The following is a 9905-nucleotide window of genomic DNA, read 5'->3' as shown; positions in this document are numbered from 1 at the left end:
AGACCATTGAGTCACTGGATCAGCTGAAAGGATGTTTTGAGTGTACTAATTGGGATGTTTTTGACGAAGCATGTAATACTCTGGACGATCTAACCAACGCAGTCACAGACTACATTAAGGTTTGTGTTGATAATAGTATTCCTCTTAGGACAATCAAAGCTTACCCTAATAATAAACCCTTATAATAAACCGTGGGTCACAAACGGGTTTTAATCTTTACTGAATGAAAAGAAACGAGCATTTTGTTCAGGTAGTATTCACAAAGTTAAAGAAATACAAAGGTATATTTTATGTGAAACAGCAAAATGTAACGATGCATATAAATGTAAAATTGAAAAAATATTTACCACAAACGATTTGAAACATGCTTGGCAAGGACTTAAGTCTGTAAGTAATATTAACAAAAAACAACAGTGTGTTGATGTTCAAGATAATCTTGTTTTTGCTAATGAATTGAATTCGTTTTATGCCAGATTTGACAATCATGATTTTACCAATGATATTAATAACATGTATTCATCTTTACCCTCATCTGATGACATAGTAATATCAAAAAAAGTGATGTTCTGTTGTCATTTAAACAACTCAAAGTAGGCAAATTTTGCGGCCATGATAACGTACCTTGTATTGTTTTGAAAGAATGTGGAGAGCAACTATGTGTCATATTTCAGAAGATGTTTCAATGATCAGTTAGTTCAGTTGTAATCCCCACACTCTGGAAAACTTCCAATATCATTCCTGTTCCGAAAATGAATAATCTTGCCGTAAATAATGACTATCGTCCAGTTGCATTGAAATCGATAGCCATGAAGTGTTTAGAACGGATTATCATAACATTGTTACTTGATAATGTAAGTCATTTGGTAGATCCTTCACAGTTTGCATATTGACAAGGGCGTGGGACGGAGGACGCAACATTAACCCTCCTGCAAAATATTTACTCTCATCTGGAGACTTGTAACAACTATGTAAGAATCCTCTTTATTGATTTGTCTTCAGCCTTCAACATCAACACCATCCAACCACACCTTTTGATGATTAAACTGTTTAATCTAGACGTAAATAGCAACATTATCAAATGGGTTAAAGTGTTCATGGTACATAGAAGTCAGTATGTCAGTGTCCATCGGCTATCAATCTTCTTTTCTCTCAACCTCCACTGGAGATCCACAGGGCTGTGTTCTTTCACCCCTACACTTCATTTTGTATACCAATGAGAGTTACTTGGCATTAAATGACGTGTTTACTGTGAAATTCGCAGATGACGCCGCTGTTACTGGCCTAATTTCTAATTCTGCACATAATTATCATACCATCAAGTATTTTTGTTCAAGGGATTGGAAAATTTCTATCTTGACAATTTTCTCTTTCTGAATGGAAAGAAAACTAAGGAAATGGTGGTTGATTTTCGGAGAAATAAGGAACCACTACACCCTGGTATAATTGATAATGCAGAAATTGAAAGGGTGGACCATTACAAATATCTCTGTGTTAGTTTAGGTTCAAAACTTTCGTTTTCAAAACACATCGATCACATTTACAAAAAGGCCAACAGGGACATTATTTTCTTCTCCGCTTAAGAAACTTTTCCATTGACAAAACCATTATGACCGTTTTTAATCAAACCTTTATACAAAGTGTGCTGACCTGCAACTTTTTCTGCTGGTATGGGGGTCTGTCTGCTCGCAACAAAAACAAACTTTTCAAAATTGTTAATACTGCCAGCAAACTTACTGGTGTGTCTTTCGAGTATATTCCCTTTATGTATGAGTGCCAGATTGTCAAAAAGGCAACGAAAATTAGATTTGATAGTACCCATATTTTATCTCACCATTTTCAACTACTTCCATCTGGACGCCGCTTTCGATTAACTTCGCTTAAAACAAACAGAGATCGACAGACCTTCATACCATCCAGTATTCGTGTTATTAAAGCAACAAATGATTAGGAATAGTCACCTTGCATGCGATACCTACTATCTTAGCCTTTTTACATATGTGGTTAATTGTCATCAGTATTCTGTTATCATCAGCATTCATTTTGTGCATGTAATTATTGTGTATATATTTGTGAAATTGTATATATTCATTTTGAGGCCGTATTGATACAAAAAGAATTTCCTCCGGGATAATAAAGTTTAATCTTATCTTATCCAAACTTATATTTTTAACCATCATTTGATCCTTGTGGTGATCCGGGTTAGAGTTGACCTCCAGCAGCCCATCCTTGCAACTAAACACTATACTTGTTGGAAGAGGCTATTGAGAAGATAGGGCTATCAAGTTTGCTGACCTGGTTGATGGGTGTCACTGTATCAGAGGTATGTAGATTGATTTTATGATGTCAATTACTGCATGTATTGGCTGATGCAGGTACTATTATGTTCAGCCAGCTGTCTCATATCTGGGACAAAGTATGTGCCGCGTTATACCAGTCTGATGTCAATATCATGGTTTCTAAAGTACTTTCGGAAATAGAAAAAAACTATTAATATCTACAATTTATGTAGTTAATATGTGATAGTGTGAAATATCTGTTAAAATACGTTCAGCCCATAGGCGGATCCCATGGAGGGTGCCCCCCCCCCCTCCCTCTTGTGCTGAAAATTGGTTGAATTACTCGTGTGGAAATGAATTGTGCACCCCTCCTTTTCTCAATAGTGTACATGCACATTTTGAAATTAACCTTAGCTTCATTATAAACGATAGCTGACGTAAAAAATGATAACTTTAATACTGAATCTATTAAGGATATAGCTACCATGGAGTCTCACTATCACTTTAAAAAAGTAACAGGTAGGAGGGGTCGTCTCAAAAGCAAAACCAGGACGGGTGTCACAGACGGTGGTTGGGGTCAGGCTGGGGGATAGAGATATCAGCTTAGATAAGATAGTCCTTTAGGGGAATTAAACTGGGGAAGCAAACGGCATTTCACTAATTTACAAATAATATCCGACCCTGTCGATCTTCGGGTAGTCTGTCGTACAGACCCTGAAGCAAATATATCCAAGAAAGCCCATGCAAGTCTAGAAAATGTGGCAAGTCTAGATTTCCTAAGCTTCTGAAAATGAAGAAAGTCTCAGGGCTCCTTTTCATTATATCATATTTTTTATTACTATGAACTTTTTTCAGTAAAATATGTTCATTTCAGAGACTAGTTGTTAGTCTAATCTTGGGGTGGTCATGAGACATTTAGTACGATGGCTGATTTAGACTTTTCTATGGGTATCATACTCTTTTACATATCTCAAAATAAACTTTATGAAAGATGTTAATCAATGGATGAGACATATTCAGCACACATGAAAAAAACATAAACTATTTATGGGATGACCCCTTGCGCCTGCAGCCAGAAAATGCATTTCATGCCAGGTGAGTCGCCGGTCAGTCGTCATACCTCGCTGAGCGATCTTATTGCCATATAAAGTCTGATCTATTGTTTCCAGCAGCTATTCGTACTTTTTCTATCTTTTGCCCGATTTTACGAGTAAACATGCTTTTCTGGATATCCTATTAAGCATCCCACTTAACCCCCCAGTTAGGCCGATGTGGGTTATTTCGACATATGCTATTTGCAATTGTGTAAATTATAGGGATACAGTACCACATTTGTTTCTATTTCCGACAGTACTTTAGAGCTCACGCATGCGTGTCTATGCATCTGTGTATGTGTGTGCGTGTGCGTGTGCGTGTTCGGGCATGATAAATCCTTACTCACTCACTCACTGTTTAGGGGTTTCAAAAAATCCTAACAATCCTCAAATTGATTTAACGTTTCACGTGTGGATGAGTCCATAATCGACTGCCTTTCTCTGTAGAATCAGATACACCTCGGTCGGTTGCAGTTCAGTGTCATGAGGTATTGAGCAGGCAACAGCCTGTCAAAGATCGAACGGGTGCATACTCGTACGTCACCGCTAGTATCTTGTCGTAATCTACCAGGACGCAGTTTAGCAACAAGTACATGTGGTGTCTTCTCCTCCAGTCCGTCCCCGCTTCAAGTCCTCTTTATCATCATCATTGCCTTATCGTCATTTGTATTATCTACTCCTCCTCTCCTGCTTTAATCATCATTGTCTCCCCTTATCATCATAATTATCTCTTCCTCAATATAATTATCTCCTCCTCACCATTATCCTTCCTCAACATCCGCTACTCCTTCTCACCATTATCCAATCTCTCCGCCTCTTCATCATCTCCCCTTCTATTTATGATCATGTCATAATCAAACTTACTCATCATTATTGTTCTCTCCACATTGCTTCCTTACGATTAAATTATTTCCTAATCATCATATGTTCCTGCTGTCTTTCACCTCATCATCTTTATCTCCTCCTGCTATCATACTGTTCATCATTATTATCTCCTAAAAGTTCTTTAAACCATCTACTGTTCTCCGCCTGACCGTCACCAATATCTCCTTCTGCTGTCGAGCACCTGATCATCACCAATATCTCCTTCTGCTGTCCTGCACCTGACCATCACCCATATCTCCTTCTGCTGCCCTGCACCTGACCATCCCCCATCTCCTTTCTGCTGTCTTGCACCTTATCATCACCAATATCTCCTTCTGCTGTTCTGCACCTGATCATCACCAATATCTCCTTCTGCTGTCCTCCTGACATCACCAATTTCTCCTTTTGGTGTCCTCCTGACATCATCATCATCTTCTTATGCTGTCCTCCTCCTGACATCATCATTATCTCCTTCTGCTGGCCTCCTGACATCACCAATATCTCCTTATGCTGTCCTCCTCCTGACATCATCATTATCTCCTTCTGCTGGCCTCCTCCTGACATCATCACCATCATCTCCTTATGCTGTCCTCCTACTGACATCATCATTATCTCCTTATGCTGTCCTCCTGACATCACCAATATCTCCTTCTGCTGTCCTCCTCCTGACATTATCATCAATTCCTTCTGCTGTCCTACCTCCTGACATCATCATTATCTCCTTATGCTGTCCTCCACCTGATCATCACCATATCTCCTTCTGCTGTCCTCCTCCTGACATCATCATCATCTCCTTCTGCTGTCCTCCCCACATCATCATTATCTCCTTCTGCTGTCCTCCACCTGATCATAACCAATATCTCCTTTCTGCTGTCCTGCTCCTGATCATCACCGATCTCCTTCTGCTGTCCTCCCCTGACATCATCATCATCTCCTTCTGCTGTCCTCCTCCTGATCATCATCATCATCTCCTTCTGCTGCCTCCTCTGATCATCATCGATCTCCTTATGCTGTCATCCTTATCATCACCTATCTCCTTTGCTGTCCTCCTGACATCATCATCATCTCCTCCTTATGCTGTCCTCCTCCTGACATCATCATCATCTCCTTCTGCTGTCCTCCTCCTGACATCATCATCATCTCCTTATGTTGTCCTCCACCTGACATCATCATTATCTCCTTCTGCTGTCCTCCTCATCATCATCATCATCATTATCTCCTTCTCCTGACGTCCTGACATCATCATCATCTGCTTGTCCTCCTGATCATCATCATTATCTCCTCCTTCACCTGACATCACCATCATCATCCTTCTGCTGTTCCTCCTTACATCATCCATCTTCTGCTGTCCTCCTGACATCATCATCATCTCCTTCTGCTGTCCTCCTCTGACATCACCATCATCTCCTTGTCCCTCCCTGACATCATCATCATCAGCTCCTTCTGCTGTCCTCTCCTGTAATGTCACCACCTTCATCATCATCTCCTGCTGTCCTCCTGACATCACCATCATCTCCTGCTGTCCTCCTGACATCACCATCATCTCCTGCTGTCCTCCTGACATCATCATCATCTCCTTCTGCTGTCCTCCTCCTGACATCATCATCATCATCTCCTTCTGCTGTCCTCCTCTGCATCCTGATATCATCATCATCTCTTATGCTGTCCTCCTCCTGACATCATCATCCATCTCCTTATGCTGTCCTCCTCCTGACATCATCATCATCTCCTTCTGCTGTCCACCACCTGACATCATCACCATCATCTCCTTCTGCTGTCCTCCTGACATCATCATTATCTCCTTATGCTGTCCTCCTCCTGACATCATCATCATCATCTCCTTACGCTGTCCTCCTCCTGACATCATCATCATCTCGTTATGCTGTCCTCCTCCTGACATCATCATTATCTCCTTCTGCTGGCCTCCTGACATCACCAATATCTCCTTCTGCTGTCCTCCTCCTGACATCATCATTATCTCCTTCTGCTTTCCTCCTCCTGACATCATCACCATCATCTCCTTATGCTGTCCTCCTACTGACATCATCATTATCTCCTTATGCTGTCCTCCTGACATCACCAATATCTCCTTCTGCTGTCCTCCTCCTGACATTATCATCACCTCCTTATGCTGTCTACCTCCTGACATCATCATTATCTCCTTATGCTGTCCTCCTGACATCACCAATATCTCCTTCTGCTGTCCTCCTCCAGACATCATCATCATCATCTCCTTCTGCTGTCCTCCTGACATCATCATTATCTCCTTATGCTGTCCTCCTGATATAACCAATATCTCCTTATGCTGTCCTCCTCCTGACATCATCATCATCTCATTCTGCTGTCCTCCTCCTGACATCATCATTATCTCCTTCTGCTGACGTCCTAACATCATCATTATCTCCTTATGCTGTCCTCCTCCTGACATCATCATCATCTCCTTATGCTGTCCTCCTGACATCACCATCATCTCCTTCTGCTGTCCTCCTGACATCACCATCATCTCCTTCTGCTGTCCCCCCCCTCCTGACATCATCATTATCTCCTTCTGCTGTCCTCCTGACATCATCATTATCTCATTATGCTGTCCTCCTCCTGACATCATCATCATCTCCTTCTGCTGTCCTCCTGACATCATCATCATCATCTCCTTATGCTGTCCTCCTCCTGACACCATCATTATCTCCTTATGCTGTCCTCCTCCTGACACCATCATTATCTCCTTCTGCTGTCCTCCTCCTGACATCATCATTATCTCCTTCTGCTGTCCTCCTCCTGACACCATCATTATCTCCTTATGCTGTCTTCCTCCTGACATCATCATTATCTCCTTATGCTGTCCTCCTGACATCATCATTATCTCCTTCTGCTGTCCTCCTCCTGACATCATCATTATCTCCTTCTGCTGTCCTCCTGACATCATCATCATCTCCTTATGCTGTCCTCCTGACATCATCATCATCTCCTTCTGCTGTCCTCCTGACATCATCATCATCTCCTTATGCTGTCCTCCTGACATCATCATCATCTCCTTATGCTGTCCTCCTCCTGACACCATCATTATCTCCTTCTACTGTCCTGCTCCTGACATCACCAATATCTCCTTCTGCTGTCCACCACCTGACCATCGCCATTATCTCCCCTCGCTGTCTCGTTATCTCTTTTTACTGTCCTCTACCTGATCATCATCATTCCTTCTACTGTCCCCCTCCTGACCAAAATCATTATCTCCTTCTTCTCTCCTCTTGACGATCAATATTATCTCCTCCTACTGTTCTCATTTTCCTCATTATCATCTCCCCCTATTATATCATCTAATCCTCATAATTATCATTATGATCTCTAATATTCAGTGCAGGCGTCACGGAAGCATACTCGTCACACTGAATTGGTTGACTTGATTTGGAAGGGCACCTTGGCGTGATGCTGATAACGTTCAGGAGAACCCACGATAAAGCTCCATCACAATTCAGGGGCTTAACGCCCCACCTGGAAAACTCGAAGAGATGATAGCATTGGCGGTACATACAGCTATTCCTATGATAGACCTACAAAAGAATTGCATGAGAAATATCGTGTTCATATTAGCCAATGACACAAAGGATTTTACCAGGTTCTGCTATCTGTCTTTTGAACCACTGGTTTTTCCTCTCTCCGCCCAGATGCAATACAACATGGAGTTTGTCAAGTGATGATGATGCTAATGATGAGAAGGAGGATGGTGATTGTGCTAATAACAGCGAAACACCATGGCGATGACAACGACGGCGATGATGATGATGATGACGCCAAGAAATCGTGCTAAAAACATCTGCATGTACTATTTCTCCGTCAGAGCCCCAATAGATTCTGACCTCATATTGATCATAAAAACATGATCATGCAATATTATATTTTTAAGTGAGTGAACATTACAGTTTGTCATAACTACCAAAATTTATGTTTCAGGTTTATAAGGTGTCAGATCTTCACAAAGAGGGATATGGTGTCAGATCTTCACAAAGAGGGATAAGGTGTCAGATCTTCACAAAGAGGGATAAGGTGTCAGATCTTCACAAAGAGGGATAAGGTGTCAGATCTTCACAAAGAGGGATAAGGTGTCAGATCTTCACAAAGAGGGATAAGGTGTCAGATCTTCACAAAGAGGGATATGGTGTCAGATCTTCACAAAGAATGATAAGGTGTCAGATCTTCACAAAGAGGGATATGGTGTCAGATCTTCACAAAGAGGGATAAGGTGTTAGATCTTCACAAAGAGGGATATGGTGCCAGATCTTCACAAGGAGGGATATGGTGTCACATCTTCACAAAGAGGGATATGGTGCCAGATCTTCACAAGGAGGGATATGGTGTCACATCTTCACAAAGAGGGATAAGGTGTCACATCTTCACAAAGAGGGATAAGGTGTCAGATCTTCACAAAGAGGGATATGGTGTCAGATCTTCACAAAGAGGGATATGGGGTCAGATCTTCACAAAGAGGGATATGGTGTCAGATCTTCACAAAGTGGGATATGGTGTCAGATCTTCACAAAGAGGGATATGGTAACGAAGCAAAAGAGCTGACTCTGATATTATTTGTGATCTAACTGTACATCTCACTTCCTCCTTGTCCGACTTGGTCGCTGAACAAAGAGAAAACTACGCCTTTCCTAAGATCGGAATTATTCCAAAAAAGTGGTAAAATATTACATTGGTGCTTGAACTTTACACATATTGTTGAAATGAAGTAGAACATAATTCAGATCGATACATCTATATTCCAAGACCATGTAAAATTATTTTTGGAACAAACCAGTCTACATCATCGATGCTTCTCCGAATGCTGTGACGCGCGCACTTGTCCATCTTGACTTCGGAGATCGGAAAGAAATAACTGGCGAACAAACAATGTTTAGATCGCAGTGACCCGAAGTGAATATATGAATATACACACACAATGATATTAATAATAGGTAAACAAACAACCTTCATATAATGAGACAGTCACGTGAATATTATCAGCAACGAACACATATATATTAGCTTACAATGTTCAGAGACATAAACGTGTGCAGTGCTTATAGAACAGAGTTGTAATTAGGCGTGACGGGTCTCATAATTGAACAAAATGGTATCAAATGACAATGATGACCATGATTTGGTGATAACATAGTCCTTCAGTTTCATTGCAGCATCTGAGGTGAGTAGAACTGGAGATGAGATGATAGGAAGGAAATCTACTGTAGTAGATTGTGGTACAGTTGTATGAAAATTAATGTACATTTACTTTCATAACATGAACGTCTAAATCACGGACGTCAGTGCTAAAGTGCAGCCATACTTGTCTATCCTCAGGATATTTTGCAGCTTTCATTGCAGCTTCTGAGGAGAGTAGAACTGCAGATGACGTATTTGGAAGGAAACGTATTGTATTATGAAATGTTCATTTGCTTTCATAAAATTAATAGGTACTTAATTAATATGGACTATTTAAAGAAGGGTTCCATAATAAATGGTGCATACTACGCTTATGAATTGCGTAGAAAAGCGAAGAGGTAAACTTCGCCGAGGTGTCTGGCATCTCCAGGACAATGCTCCAGTTCACACGGCCCACGGAATCATGTTAAACACGTGTGTTACGACCCCTTCCTGCAACCTTGCTAAGAGTGGATAGCATAAACACTGTCCC

The sequence above is a fragment of the Haliotis rubra genome, unplaced genomic scaffold (assembly GCF_003918875.1).
Source record: "Haliotis rubra isolate DU_JTF1 unplaced genomic scaffold, ASM391887v1 Scf233, whole genome shotgun sequence".
Classification (NCBI taxonomy): domain Eukaryota; kingdom Metazoa; phylum Mollusca; class Gastropoda; order Lepetellida; family Haliotidae; genus Haliotis; species Haliotis rubra.
This window is presented reverse-complemented; position numbering follows the sequence as displayed.